This window comes from Papio anubis, chromosome 19 (assembly GCF_008728515.1).
Source record: "Papio anubis isolate 15944 chromosome 19, Panubis1.0, whole genome shotgun sequence".
NCBI lineage: Eukaryota > Metazoa > Chordata > Mammalia > Primates > Cercopithecidae > Papio > Papio anubis.
Genome location: NC_044994.1, coordinates 31,093,700 through 31,110,162, shown reverse-complemented (window position 1 = coordinate 31,110,162; position 16,463 = coordinate 31,093,700). Strand labels below are relative to the sequence as shown.

The 16,463-nt window shown below is 35.3% G+C and overlaps 1 long non-coding RNA gene across 1 annotated transcript; it reads left to right on the top strand.

The window, feature by feature from the left end:
• Window positions 1–643: 643 nt before the first annotated feature.
• LOC103879681 lies at window positions 644–16,169 on the top strand. The gene is made up of 3 exons (XR_640418.4): window positions 644–2,002; window positions 13,036–13,158; window positions 14,535–16,169. It is a non-coding gene; the product is annotated as an uncharacterized LOC103879681 (long non-coding RNA).
• The last annotated feature ends 294 nt before the right edge of the window (window positions 16,170–16,463 follow it).

Below are 16,463 nucleotides of genomic sequence, written 5' to 3'. Positions count from 1 at the left end.
CATTCTAAATGTACAGTTGTTTCCTTTTCTTTATGAAAGTTTCTGCCTTGCTATGTGCTGCATATATATTAATAAATGTGATAAACTAAAAAGTATACCTTATACCTTCTTCATCTCATTTTCTGTGTTTTCGTCTGTATTCAACTTTATCTAATTTGAAAAACATAATTTCCTTTTTTCTTTTTCTTTATATTTGCCTAGTAGAACTTTTGTCATGTCTACCTACACTTTTAAATTCTTTATTTTCGTTTCTTAACAATTTAACTTTAGGGATACTTTTTGTTCTATGAAATAGACTGAGATTTTGTTTTGTGATCCAATCAGTAAGGAGTTATGTGAGATTATTTATAGATAGATATGAAAAAAGTTATGTTTTTTTGTCTCAGTGTATATTGTTATAAAATATATTAAAGTCTTTTACTACACATTTTTTTTCTTCCTCAGTTATTCTGAAATTCAGAAAAATTTCTTTTAGGCTACGGTCATCTTAATATAATGTCCTTAGCTTCTGTTTCTTTAGGTAGTATCCTTTGGTTTCTTAGAATGAACAACCTGAAATGAGCTTTTATCCTGTTTTTAATACTTCCTACTCTCCTTTCCAATCCATTCTGTAAATCACCTTTCTTAATATTTTCCTTTGTATTTTTAAATATTCTTTAAAGTCTAACACTTATTTTATTAATTTCTAGTGGGGTCTTTGAGTTTTCGTTATTATGAGTGAGGCAATGAAAAGGCTTATTCCACTTTTCATCTTTTAAACTACTTCCCCATTTTTGTTAGCTGAGTCATTTCTACCTTTACAGATAGCTGGCATTTAAAATTGTATTCCATCACTTCTTTTCCCATCTAAGTTTTTGTTTTGATGTGGCAGTTCTTTTGCACTCACCTTCCAGGAATCTCCGAAAACTCTGACCAATATTTTTTCATTTTATTTATGTTCAAAACAATAGCTTTTGTCCTTGAGAAAGAGTTTCTTGGGATGTAAAAATATGGGGCCCCACTTTACCATCCTGCAGTACCTGTGAACAGTATTCACGAACTCTGCATTGATTATTACTGTAGAGAATTCAGACACATTCATGAATGTTTTCTTTGTGTGTGTAGTTACCTAAAGAATACATTATTTATCTATGAAGTCCAACTGACATAGGAGATCAGCATGTATTATTTCCCTGTTCTGACAGGATGAAATAAAAGAGAACTGGGCAAAAGCAGAAAATGGTGCTGAAGGCATATTGTATTTGCCCCTGATACTCATCCCCCTAAGAAACTCCCACTAGTGCCATGACAGTTTACAAATGCCATGGAAATACCTATTAGCTACCATGCCTTTTCTAGAGATTTCAGAATAAACCACCTCTTAATTTGCGTATAATTGAAAGTGGGTATAAATATAGCTAACCAACAGCCCATATGCTGCTACTCTAAGTGCACTTTCCATGCTCCCTGCTCTGCACGGAGTAGCTACTGTGCTGTACACTGCCCCTTCAAAAAGCCTACACTCATCTGCTGCTGGCTCACTCTTAAATCCTTTCCTGAGCAAAGCCAAGGATCCTCCCATGCTAAGCCCAAATTTTGGGGCTTTCCTGTCTTGCATCATCAGGTGCCCAACAAGAAAGCAAGAAGTGAGAGAGCAGGTGAGGCAGTGATCTGGCAATCAGTAAGATGGCAAGAGATGATGAGGCAGCAGTTGAAGCTACAGAGCTGTAACCTGAACTATGTAACTCTAAAGAGCTGCCAACACTGCAGAGCTGTATATTAACCAAAGGCTCTTCCGAGGGCCACTTATTTCCTGGCAGAATGACAAAACTCAGCAAATAAACAAGTGGCTGCAGTGCTGCCACTTCATGTGGGACCCACTGCTCTGGCTGGCAGGTCAATGGTCTATACATAGATTCCCTTGTGGCAGATGAGCCTACCCATATCAAGGGAACCCAGTGGAGACCTTTACTGAGACCCTAAGTTGGAGACTGGCCAGTGCCATTTTGACTTCTGCAGACAGGTGAGTTTTCCCCCCGGCCCTGCCTTTGATATTGAAGGAAACAGCATACAACCCCCACTGCTGCTTTGTTTAAGTCAATTTTTTTCTGGGGTTTCCAGACCCCTAACTTGACAGACGACTGCCTGCAGCAACAGACAGGTGGCCACCTAAACACTTTCTTTGGTGTCTCCATTTCTGGGTGTGTTCTCTGGTGGTTTGGGAACTACAGGGCACCCTTTGTGCAATTCTATTTACCCTTTCCTTCTCTTCCTTCATTAAAAAAAAATGAGATAAAAGAAGTTTTTAAAATCAAAATTACCATGATAACCACCTAACTCATTTTCTGGTCTATTTTCTGTTAGTTATTCCTTGGATTAACTAACAAGGCAAACAAAGTTTAGCCATGTAGACAGGTCTTAATCTTGTCAAAAATAATTTGAAATTCCATTATTTTTTATAAAGTGGTGAGTTTATATTGCCATCTTATGACTAGAATTCTGAGGTAGATGCTATTGAACCTTTGTGTGTATGTATACACATTTAGGTATTTTTATGTGTATGTACGTGTATTATGTGTTGTGTCTAGCATACTATCAAACTGCTTATAAGTAAGTGAATACTCATAAATTAAGTAAGCTCATATGCTTTTCTAGTTTATATGAATCTTGGGTAAATAAAATTGATTTTAAAATGATTGATAAAAATAGAAATGTCTTCAGAAATACACAAATAAGACTAACTTAAGATTGTAGGCTCAATAAAACAGCTGAATCTTCTGAGTTATTGACAAAATAGTCATATGTTCAACTTTAAGAGTCGTACTTAGTGGTTTACCTAATGTTTAGACTTTAAAAATCATTAACCAGGATATAACTTTCAGTGATTATTAGCTTTGTCTAATATTGCATTTTTTTCATAAATAATTTCAGTAAACTCCTAAAAATTAATAATGATAAATTAGGTAAATGAAATGAGATAAATGCTTATAGATGAACTTTTTGTGTAATTTAAAATTTTTAATTTGTTTTGGATGCTTACTGAGTGTCTGGCTCATTGACACTTAAGAGAGGATTTTTATATGGGAAAGCTTCTTTTTTTAATTATTGAATGTTTCTTATCTATAAAATATTAACATCAGAAAGACAGTTAAAATTTCTTGTTTCCTAGGTTCATATAAAATGTGCCAAAGACAATGTGTTTTTATTGAGAAAAAGAACAATTTTTTCTATTTCAACATTTATCGAAGGTTGATTTAAATTATGGATTTTAAAAGATTAGAAAACCAGGTAGAGTAGGGGATAGAAATGTGAAGAAAATTGTGGATATAAAGATGTGTTTTTGGTAAAGAAAGATAGAAATAAAAGAGTAATTTTAAATAAGAAAGTATCTTCTACAGTGACATGGTTTTGCTGTGTTCCTACCCAAATCGCATCTTGAATTGTAGTCTCCATAATCCCCATGTGTTGTGGGAGAGGGAGTTGGTGGGAGGTAATTGAATCACAGTGATGGTTGCCCTCATGCTGTTCTCGTTATAGTGAGTGAATTCTCGCAAGAGCTGATGGTTTTATAAGCCACTTTTCCCGCCTTTTGCTCATTCTGCTTCTCCTTGCTGCTGCCATGTGAGAAGGGATGTGTTTGCTTCCCTTTCTACCATGATTTTAAGTTTCCTGGGGCTTTCCCAGTCACGCTGAACTGTGAGTCAATTAGATCTCTTTCCTTTATAAATTACTGAGTTTTGGGAAGTTCTTTATAGCAGCATGGGAATGGACTAATACATATGGTAAGTTATTTTCCTAGAGTAAAATGACTGGTTATTAAGAGATAGTATAGGACAAGTCAGAAAGTCCAGGCATATCATAGATAACCTGTGTAAGTTCTGACAATGTTTGCGAAGGGCAATTTGTGAAGGAATTTTGTGTGTGATTAAGTTGACTGAAATTATAAGGGAATTGTTTTTGTTTTAATAGTCTTTGTAAAGACTGGTCTCCTATGTTAAAAACAAGTTTTCTCAACGTATTCTGAATGCCTGAGATGATAACTCTCTATTTCAGCTTTTTCATCAGCTCCTGAAATTTTTTCCACTCCAATTCTAACTATTGCTATGGCCTGATGCTGAAATATTTTTATCTTAGAGGTCCATAAAAGCAATCTTTTTCTCCAATATAGCTTGGTTCTAGATTATTGGTTATTTGAGATGTGTACGTTTATTTTTGCATTTTAGATTTTGACTCTCATATTGCTTAAAAAGGATTTTAAGGGTTAATGAGTGCATTCCCACCCCCATTCTCATATGGCCTGGAAAGGTTAGTTGGCTATAAGAAACCTGAAGAACTAACTTAAGACATTACAAAAACAGGGGTCAGACATGCATCATTATGCTCCCCATTTTGGAATCCAGGCCAGGTTCAAAAGGCCCTTTGAAAAGATGAGATGAAATATTGCCTCCTCCCACAAGGGAAAGAATCAACTCCCCCGTTCATCCAGGTAATTAAGCTTACTATAAACTTGGAAAGAAGTATCCCCTGAGGATTAATTTCAACCAAAATGGGAAGGCCCTTATCAGATATTATTAAATACTTCCACTACTGTTTAACTTCTGGGGATCACTAACTGGGCACACTTGTCCAGAATATATACATTTGCAAATTGGTGGAAGATCTCCACACCTATTTAAGATAACTAACATTCAGCCAGAAATGGTAGAATGATGCTGTGGGTAAGCATAAAAGCATATATTTTTCTGTTCTTTCTAATTGTAATTTTTCTATTCTACTGTTCTAGACAGTTTCTCCCTGGTAAAGACCTCTTTTATCCCTGCTGTTGGAATTCAGTAAATGGATTTCTAGTCAGTCTCTTGGATTTTACCTTTTCTAGGACCTTTAATAGCTATCTTGTTACAACTAATCATTAGTTCTTGCTTATTTAACCACTTAGTAAAATTTGTATCATCTACATCACAACAATTCAATGTAAAGACACTGCTGGCACAACGCTTCCAATGTGTCCTGTTTTCTGATCTGGAAGACAGACATTCTGCCTTTGGGTCCCTTAGATCCATAATCCAAAGGTTTATACTCCTCCAGTGCTGGGCTGGGCCTACCCTCATAAAATCAGCAGGCAGCAGTTAGAGAAGACAGACCTTTGCCCTTCTACAACACTTTAAGATTAAAGAGGAGTATATAATCTGTGACAGGAGAGTGAAGTAGGAGACTGCCAGTACTTATTTCCTGTTCTTAACAGGATGAAATGAAGAAACCAACTGAAACCAACAAATGGTGGCAAAGGCATCCTCTCATTGCACTCATTGCTCATCAGCATAAGATCTTGTCACCAGCACCATGACAGTTTACCAATGCCATGGCAACACCTGGAAATTACCATGTCTTTTCTAGAGATTTCTAAATACCTTGCCCCTTAATTTCCATATAATTAAAAGTGGGTATACATATAGCTAGCCAATAGCCCATACACACAGGGTGCACTACCTGTGAGTTAGCCCTTCTCCACAAGAAACAGCCACTCTGCTACATCCTGCCACTTCAATAAATCTGCTTTCTTCAACCATCAGCTTGCTTTTGTATTCTTTGTTGAGTAAAGCCAAGAACCCTCCTGAGCCAACCCCAGCTTTGGGGCTGCCCTGCTTTACATTGCAATAACTTCTTTTACATATTTAAATTTACATTTATATTAACTTGTTATTATGAGCCCTTCTGAGTCAACTTCACTTTGCATATTACATGAACATCTTTTAGATGCAAGGCTTCTTTCATTTCAGGAAAGATTCCTTAAATTATATATTTAAGTATTTTATTTTGCTTTATTATTTTGATTTCAGTTGGATATTCCTGTTAGGGACACATGGTATGTTATTCTCTTTACTCTGGTTTTTTTTTTTTTTTTTTTTTGAGATGGGGTTTCGCTCTTGTCACCCAGGCTGTAGTACAATGGCACAACCTCAGCTCACTGAAAACTCTTCCTCCTGGGTTCAAGCAATTCTCCTGCCTCAGCCTCCTGAGTAGCTGGGATTACAGGCATCTGCCACCACACCTGGCTAATTTTTGCAGTTTTAGTAGAGATGGGATTTCACCATGTTGGCTAGGCTAGTCTTGAACTCCTGACCTCAGGTGATCCACCTGCCTCTGCCTCCCAAAATGCTGGGATTATAGGCATGAGCCACTGTGCCTGGCCTGCTCTTCATATTTTCTTACTCTTTTGACCTTTATTTCTTTTTTAGCTTGTTTTTCTTTGTCAATTACATTGCTTGTAGTTTATAATGCAATATCTGTGGGATCTATTTTCCTTTGCACTCGTGTTAGTTTAGTATTCATTTCTCAAATTGCTTTTTTTCTCCACTCTATTTCTTCAGTTCTATAAGTTTTCCTTTCACCCTATCATTTGGCCTGTATACTGCCTCTTGTTTTCCGGTATTTCTATTTCTGATTTCCTGTCTTGGTGTTTGGTCTTCTGTCATAGCTAGAATTACTTCATGTACTTCAAAAATTAATATATAAAATTCATGTTAGAAATGTAATTTGTGTACACTGCACACACACGCACACACACACACACACACACACACACACACAAACACTCTTAGTGGCTACATTTTCTCCTAATTTCATTTCTCTTTCCTTACTTTGTATCTTCTGATGGTTACTGTCTTTAGTCGTTTTTATGGTAATACAAATATGTAAATGATATGATTTTTTGCAGAAATATCAAAGGCAGATGATCCCTATGCAAAAGGTTGAGAAATCAAAGAAGTTGTCACATTTACATCTTCAATGTTGTCCTCCCCTGTAGATACAGGGATAGGTACTTCCTTAAGAATATGGTCCCCAGGTTGTAATCTCACTTAAGCACATTCTTTCTCCCACCAACATTCACCTGACTCCTTCCTTCACTGACTATTGCATCAAATAATAAGACCTTTCCTTCCTTCTCTCAGTCTTGGGCCTCTCTTAATGTTTTCTAATTCTAGCTCCTCTCATCATTCATCCTCTGTTCAATCCTGGGCCTGATCACAGAAGTGCTAGTCAAGGTGAGGCCTGGACCTTTGGGTAGCGGTTACTGGCTTGTCCATTCGGAGATCTGTTACCTCCCCACCTCCACCCCACTGCAGCTCCTTCCTTTGTTCCTTTCTTGTCACCCAGCTGTAGTCTTCTGCCTTGATTCTGCTGTTGTTGGTTCTTTCTGGCCTACATACATACAATTAGAGGAACATGTTTTTTTTTGTTTGTTTGATTTTTATACTTTTTTGTCATCTAAATTTAACCTAGGTTAAAAGAGTGTCTGTTTTTGTATGTGTGCACTTGCCTGTCCTCCTTGTAGCACTGCAAAGGTTTTAGGACACTAAATAGAAAACTTCAGAACTAAGCTGACTTTATTCCTAGTATATCCTTTCTCTCTCTCTCATGAAAGAGTTTTGCTCTGTCACCTGGGCTGGAGTGAATTGGCATGATAGCTCACTGAAACCTCCACTTCCCATGTCCAAGCAATTCTCATCTCTCAGCCTCCCAATTAGCTGAGATTATAAGCATGTATCAACACACTTGGCTAATGTTTGTATTTTTAGTAGAGACAGGGTTTCACTATGTTGTCCAGGCTGGTCTCAAACTTCTGGCCTCAAGTGATCCACCCTGCTTGGCCTCCCAAAGTGTTGGTATTACAGGTGTGAGCCACCACACACGGCCCCTAGTGGACCCTCTATTTAAAAAACAATCTTCATATATAATATAAAACTGAACACATCATTACCTTATTAAAATATCTATGCATTATGAAGAATTAAATGTGAAGTAAGACTTAGATGTGCATGAAAGAGGTGTGTCTTTCTGGTGTGTGTTAAACTGTGGAATGTTGAACCTTAGTAACCCTGGACTATGATTTTTAGTAATTGAAGTTAATTAGGTGTGCTTCTTCTTTAATTTTTACATTGAAGAAAACATCTACCTTCTAAACTTATAAAAATTCTATAAGTAGTTACATATTTTTCTGGTAAGGTAAAATAATTCTGTAAGAGAAAAAAGTGGAACATTGATTTTGCAAAAGGGGAGTTTTAAAATAAAACCTGATCATGAATATAACAAGGCCGATTTATCTTAGGTTCAGTTGGCACAATGTCTTAGATTAGCACAAATTATTTTTCAACTAAAGCCAAACATACTGGACATAGATAACAAATGGAAAAAGTAAGTAATATGCTGAAATTTCTCACATAAAGACATGCTGAGTTTCTTTGTTGTGTTTTGTCATCTTAAGTTGGATGACAACTAATTGTCAATGAAAATTTTCAAAGTCCTCAACATATTGGAGGTAATAGAATTTTACAAAATGTTTCTATATCTTGAAAGAAAATAGAGTCATTCTGCAGGGAAGCTGCTTAGCTTCTTTCAAAGTTTATTCAAAACCTTAAGGTTACCATTGAAATTAATCAAATGAAACTTAAATATTACAATGAAATGTACTTATATTAATAACCTCAGAAAAATGAATTGTTACATTCCATATGAAAGCAAATCTCATAGTGGAGCAATTGTGCTATTGACCTTAAAATGTTTGTTATGTGGTCAAGCTGATACAATTTTATAAGCAGAAAGTTTCAGAACAGAATTAAATATTTAAATGCAACTGTATTGGTGAGCTATTAGAGAGGCAGGGAGAGATGTAGGAAATCTTTTCATCCCGCTTGGAAGAGAGTAAAGCTATGAATGTTTACATCTTACTTTGCTTTTGTTTGGTATGTACATGCTGGAAACTCAAGAAAAACTCATAGTTAAAAATTTTTCACACATTAGGAGAAAAAAAATTAGATATTTGGATATATTTTTATTTTATTATGAAAAGCCTAGGCAAAAATTAGCCAATATTGATACTGAAACTGAAAGCTACGGCAGAAACACACACTCTAAACAACGCACACACACAAACACACACACGTATACAAAAATGATGGCTCCTCCAGAAGCTGTTGCCAGCTTTATTTTCCCAAGAAGATGGGGAAAATATCATGAGTTTTTGGCTTCTTCCTCTATCCTCATCTAAATCCAATCTTGCAATCATACAGAAGGAATTTGGAGATTTTCAGATCTGTGAAAGTAAATATGAAGTCTCTGAAATCTTTGTGTAAGAATAAAATGGTTGGTCGCCAGTGAGAGATGGAAGAAGGGAGCTGAAAAATGTGCATTCCATAATCAAGGACCTCTAGCTAAAGAATAAGAAAAGTAAGATCTTTACACTTGTGTTTATTTCTTGCCCCCAAATTGCCATTAGTGTATCACTACTCACCACAGTATTCTAGAAGCAGCTGTATCAACTTACAAAAGACCAAGGAGGTCCTTAGGGACTAGTTAGATTAGGGCACAGATTTCAACAGATTCAGAGGAAGACTCTAGTTTCAGAGAGTTGTCTTGTCCCCAGAACATACAGCCTACGGTCCAAGGCAGTGTTCTTTGTTTCATTTTGTTTGTAAGATGAACACCTCTAACTTATTAAGGGCAGCATTTTCTGGTATGTGTTGGCAAAAGTGGTTGGAGAGAGCTGGTGAATGAGTAGCACTGAGGCACAAACCCTAATACCAGCCAACTTTGTTGACAGCTCAGGAAAACAGGTCAAGACAACTAAAAGGTGGAAGTGCTTTTAGTATAAAAAGAAACATAAAGACAGAAAACTAAGTAAGCTATGTGTTATGGCAAATAATTAATGGGATGAATAAACAAAAATCTCAATAGACTTTATCCACAGGAAGATATAGAAAGATATTGGAAATATAACTTAGACCAAACAGCTAGGCATAAAGAAGAGTCTATTGGAGATGCTGGGTGTCTACAAAATTTAAAAATAAGGCCAAAATGTGATAAAATAAAACTAAGAGAAGCTTAAAGCATTGAATGAACACTGCCAAGAAATGATCTTGATCTATTTAGTGAGAGAAAAAAAAAAGCATAGTAAAATATTGCATATTTTGAAATGAAGCAGAAATAAGTTGTAATATTAGAGTACTGCTAATGAATAAAAATAGACTATACTCACCAAACAAAAGCTAGAGACATAGGTTTGCATAGAAAGGAAACATCTGTAAGATGGGGAGTTCATAAGAAATACTTCAAATAAAAATAATACTGAAAGCTTGAAAATGACCAATTGGAAAAAATATAACAAGATAACAACATTAAAAAATGCAGCAATTTTATGTTAAACAATACATATTTTTGATAGAAGTTATAAATATGAATGAGTGCTCTATATTAACAAAGTAAATAATATAATCAAGAAGATATGATTAACATAATTATCATTAGCATATAAATACATAACAAAATAACTTAAAAACCAAAAAACTGACAGCACTAAAGAGGAAATAGACAAATCAGCAATTCTTGCTTGATATTTTGTCATAAACGTTACAGAATCTGAGGAATTAAACAGAGAAAATGTAATAAACATATTGATTATTGGAATAACATGATTAAGAAGAACAAATATTCTACATATTTTTTAGACATAAAGTAATAAATATTTCTAAATAGTGTATTTACAGTCATTTTTATACATACATAAAATTTTTGTCCAACAAAGACAACAGTCATAATTTCCAAGAATACATGCAGCATTCATGAACAGTAACTGTGTCTTGACCTACAAACGATACATCAAAAATTCCAAAAAATTTCTGTTTTTCACATATATTCTCTGATCAGCATACAATGGTCTTATTAATTAATAGGTATAGTCTAGCATTAAAATTATATATAAATTTAACTTGAAATTACTACACTTTTGGGTTAAAGAGCAACCTAATTCCAAAAGAAACTATAAAGATCTTACAGAAAATTGACTTATAATTACTTATAATTATATATAATTACTAACACATATAATATATAATATAATATAATATATTTATAATATAATATATATAATATATATATACATTATACCATAATACACATATAATATATTTATAATATATCATATAGTATTATATATAATATATACATATATTTGAAATAGAGTCTCACTGTGTCGCCAGGCTAGAGTGCAGTGGCATGAACTTGGCTCACTGCCACCTCCGCCTCCCGCATTCAAGCAATTCTCCTGCCTCCACCTCCCGAATAGCTGGGATTACAGGTATGTGCCACGCCTGCCATAATTTTGTATTTTTAGTAGAGACAGGACCATGCTGGCCAGGATGGTCTCAACCCCTAACTTCGTGAGGATGTCCAGAGCCTGGCCTCCAAAGTGCTGGGATTACAGGTGTGAGCCACTGCACCCAGCCTTGAATCTATTAAACACAGCTAAACCAGTGGTACTTAGAGAAAAATTCATATTTAGCTATAAAAAATACAAAAAAAAAAAATCCAGAAAGACAGAAACTAAATAAAACATAATGAAAAGATAACAAAGGGAATCATAAAGATAAGGGCAGAATTCAAAAAGATAAATATTTCAAGATTATGGAAAGCCAAACTGGTTAGGGTTTGGGTTCCCTTTAAGACTATCCTTTCAGCCATCCTTTAGTGAATTTAGTGGATATGACAGAGTAAAAAGATAAATAATAGACTGCAAAGAGATATTCCAATGCCTAAACTCCATAAGGAGTTAATATTTAAAAATATAATAAATAGCTCAAACAAATTAGAAAAAATCAGAAAGCAAACAAAAAATGGACAAAATATCTGAATAGATAATTACTACTAAAGTGATCAAGAGTTCTGGACCAAAAAAGTATTTCTCACTAATAATCAGATAAATACACATTACAACAATGTGATACATTTTGACACTCTTCAGACTGTTGAAAATAAGTTACTCAAATAATACGAATTTGGCTAACTTGTAGAGAAAAAGGAAATTTCATGTGTTGCTATTAAGAGTATAATATGATACGTCCATTTAAGTGAGCCAACTAGCCACATTTAGTGAAAATGATTGTGCATACCCTATCTCTTTTCTTGAGGAAATATGCTGCAGAGAATCCCCTGCAAAGGAACTATGTATGAATTGGTTTATCACAGCACTATTTGTGGTTGCAGAGAGTTGGTTACAACTGAAGTGACCATTACAGGAGCTGGGGATATTGTTATTGCCAGCGAATCCATATGAGTCTGTAGCAACTTCAATTCTTGCCTCCTCAGAAGAAAGAATTTGACTGAGGGGCATAAGGCAGAGTGAGATACTGAGGCAAGTTTTAGAGCAGGAGTGAAAGCTTTTGAAAAAGCTTTAGAGCAGAAATGAAATGAAGCAAAATACACTTGAAAGCAGGCCAAGTGGGCAACTTAAGAGATCAAGTGCCCTGTTTGATTTCTAACCCTGTTTCATATGTTGGCATACTTCTGGGGTCTTGCCTCCCTTCTCCCTAATTCTCTTGGCATGGGCTGTCCACATACACGGTGACTGGCTAGCACTTGGGAGGTGACCATGTGCAGTGTATTTACTGGAGTTGTACACATGCTCACTTGAGGTGTTCTTCCCTTACCAAATGTTCCTTGGTCATATACCAGTTAAATTGTACCATTTTGCCTCTCAGTGAACATGCTTGAACCCACTCACCCAACTCCTGAGATCTTCTCAGGAAACTGCTGATCACCAGTTTCAGGTTTTTTTCATTAGGAGACTGCCTTTCCCTGGATCTGACTGCTACTGTTTTAGTGAGACAGTTTACAACCAACTGACCATCACCTGATGGTTGCCTGACATTCGTGGTGGAGTGGGGGAGCCCTCTCCTGCCCTGCTCATGCTGACCTACTGTAACTGTATGAGTGACATTAGATCTATGTATGTGTGCATGCATGTGTAGAATCTGTGAAAAGAAAATAAACCTCAGAACCCCCAAATCACTAAGCCAAAGGGAAAAGTCAAGCTGGGAACTACATCAAGTACACCTGCCTCTCATTTTACTCCTAAATAAGATAGCTACAAATATTTTTTGTTTGTTTTACAATAAGCTACATACCTCCCTCACAATTTGCCCACTAGGAAATACCTTGTGGGCCCCATGATCTTTACTGTAAAACGGTTCTGTTGAACGTCGCCATGACAGTGTATATCGATAGCTTATCTTCACAGATGCCGGAAAGGACAGAACTCTAAGTCATCTCTCGGCTCACCTGAGACAAATGCATATCTGATTGTTTCCTCTGATGTAAAAATGCAGATTCACTGAGCTAGAGGAAGGCGTAAGTGACAATTCCTTTACTCGTCTCTTACATGTAAATTATGTATTTGGTGAAAGGCTGATCAGAGACTCAGAAGATTCAACCGTTTGGTTTCTTATTTACCCACACTTTTGTAGAATTTCTTCCTTTTTCCCCAATGTCCACGTTTTCCCTTGTAAATATTGAAGCTCTCAAAATCATATTTGGAGAAGGCACAGACCTACTTCTTGGGTGCATGTCCTTAAACTTGGCAAATTAAACTTTCTAAATTGATTGAGACCTGTCTTAGATACATTTTGGTTCACAAATCCATGCATGTAATGAAATATTATATGTATTATTATGTTAGGGATGCTGTAACAAAATCCCAGAGACTGAGTGACTTAAACAACTGAAATTTATTTTCTCACCATTCTGAAAGCTAGAAGCCCAAGATCAAGGTGTCATCAGGGATAGCTTCCCTGAGTCCTTTCTCCTTGGATGACAGGCTCTCTTGTTTATTATTCACATTGTATTTTCCCTGTGTACACCTGCCTCCAACGTCTCCTCTTCTTCTTCTAATCCACCAGTCATATTGGATTTGGGTTTCATGTTAACTCAACCATCTCTTTAAAGACCTTTTCTTCACATACAATTACATTCCAAGGTACTGGAGACTTGTGACTTCACCAAATAAACTGTAGGGAGACACAATTCGGTCCATAACATAAAGCAGTTAAAATTCGATGCTCCAAAGTACGTCTGGCAACCCAGATAGAATTTGAAAACTGTTGAGTGAAAAAATATAAGAAATATAATTCTACCTATAGCTCAACAAGTTTTTTTGATAATTTACAAACACATAGACAATAATTACCATATGTTGTAGAGAAGGCGTATATGTATATATACACACATATATATGTGTATATATATGATATTTGACATAAAAGTTGGAGCCAATGAAAGAGCGATAGACTAGAACTGAAATTTGGGTAAAAAGAGAATAAACACTAAAAGAAATGGCCTTGTACGGACTGATGATGATTGCATCCTATAAACTGAGGAGTTTGATAAAATCTACTTTCAAAATTGAGGTTAAGATTTTTAAAGCTGACAATAAAGTGTGTGCAGATAGCTATGTTGCATAGACTTACATTACATTCACATTTGAAGGCATTTTTAAATGTTTAGTTGACACTGTCACAGTCATTATTAATTTTATTGCTGTAGTATCATTAAACTACATAATAATTATTGGGTTTATACAGAGGGGACACAAACAGGTAGAAGGACATTAGTTTTAGAAAAGAGGTTGGACAGAAGGAATAAAATAAGAGCCCACAGTAGACACTGGGGTACAAGATTAACGTGTGGTTACAACAAAACTAAATTGACATCAACTTCTGTTGTTGCAGGGGTGAATATTCTTACAAAGAATAACACGGTAGGAGAATCTGTTGCTGGACTTGTTTTCATCTATAAGAGCTGGGGAGCTAAAGGATAATAGAGGACATTATTTAGAGCCAACGGCATGGAGAAGAAGAACAATAATATCTTCACCTGAATTTTTGTCTGGTATCCTGGCCAAACTATATGGGTTGAATAAATTCAAAGCTTGACCCTGAGCTGTTAGAGATTATTTCATTTTTCCCCTGAAATAAAGAGAGTTCTGTTTACACATAGAATTTAAATACAGATAACCTCACTGGGGCCTCTACCTCAAAATGACTTTATGTTCCAGCTAGATTTCTTTCTATTTTTTTTTTTGTACAAATTAAGCATAATTTGAGCTTCATTGAGTTTCTCACCTAAACATTTAATTCTTTGTGATCACGTAACATAGCAATAACTGTACATAATAGTTACTACTCATTTGTGAAATAAATAATCATTGATTACCTACTGCGTACCAGGAAATATCCTAAAAACAAAATATTAAAGACACGCTGTCAATAGTTTATCTCATATTCTTATAAAACAAATAAACTAATACAAACACAGCATCATTTCCAGCACTGAAGATGGTGTGTTCTACTTGAGAAACTGGTGGTAAGTCCAGCTGGAAATGTTTTGGAGGCAACTGGCTACATGTGTCAGAATCTTAGAATGTGGCCAGGCTATATAAATTTTGAAGTCATTTACATCTGAGTGATGGTGAAGCCACAAAAGTAGATTAAATTGCTTAAAGAGAGTTTGTGGAATACTTGATTTAACATTAACTTTAATTTAATTTGATAACTTGGTTGTTTATAATCCATGTTTGTAACATATTGTTCATGGAACCATCTTACCTGTTCATGACTTAACAACTATGAAGTGTATTTTTTTATTTGGATTTTGTTATAATTTATAATGGGAAGCAACATTAAACCATAGAAACAACCTTGTCTTTCCAAACATGCTGACAAGGATTGAAATCTAGTGTGACACTTGATTTCTGAGTGGATACAATGAGGAACCCAATGTAAAATGCATAGCACCTACTTGGAATTAACAGTGAACATTTTATTAAATATTATCAGATTTCGTTCTTTGTAAATTTGCCATTTGTGTGGACATGGAACAATAATTTGATTACAATCAATAGTTATGAATTATTGTAAGATATTGAGTGCCTCAATAAGAGACCAAGATTTTAATTGACTCTAAACAAAGAAAACATCCAGGGGCAAATGAGACAGAAAAGAAAGGGTTCTGTATTTCCATCCTCCATGAAGCATTATTGTTTCTTCCCTTCCTCTGAGCTTTTGGTTATTCTTGCTCTGAAACTCAGTCAAAAAGCCTGTGATTTAGGCTTTTAGTGCCTCTAGAGTCTACTAGGAGAAAATTATGCCTGGCATGATAGAAAGAAAATGGATTCAGAAATCAAATCCTGTTTCAGGTCTTAAACTCATGTTAACACACCGTGAACTGAGAAGCATTACTACATTCTGGGGGTCTTCAGTTTTACTATCTGTAAAAGGAAGTTGTATATATTTGCACTGCATATATAATGGAGCCATGATGAGAACAAGATAAAATGAGTATATAATAAAGTGGTATTAAAAACATGATATTATACGTTTACTTATACTTAAAAGGCCTATTACCATGTTCTTCTCAGTATTTTAAAACAATATGAGAATGTCAACACTTTATTTTATTTCACCTAATTAAATGTGCTGTCATACTTGCCAAGAAATGAGACTGACTCTACTTGCGCATGGAGCTTTTCATCTCAATTTTTTTTTTTTTTTTGCTTTTTTTCTGTGTTGTCATCGGTCTATGATTACTTTTTTCGCAGTCAGTTTGTACAAATACTTCTTTTATATGAAGTTGTGCTATGAATTACTGAAATTTATAAT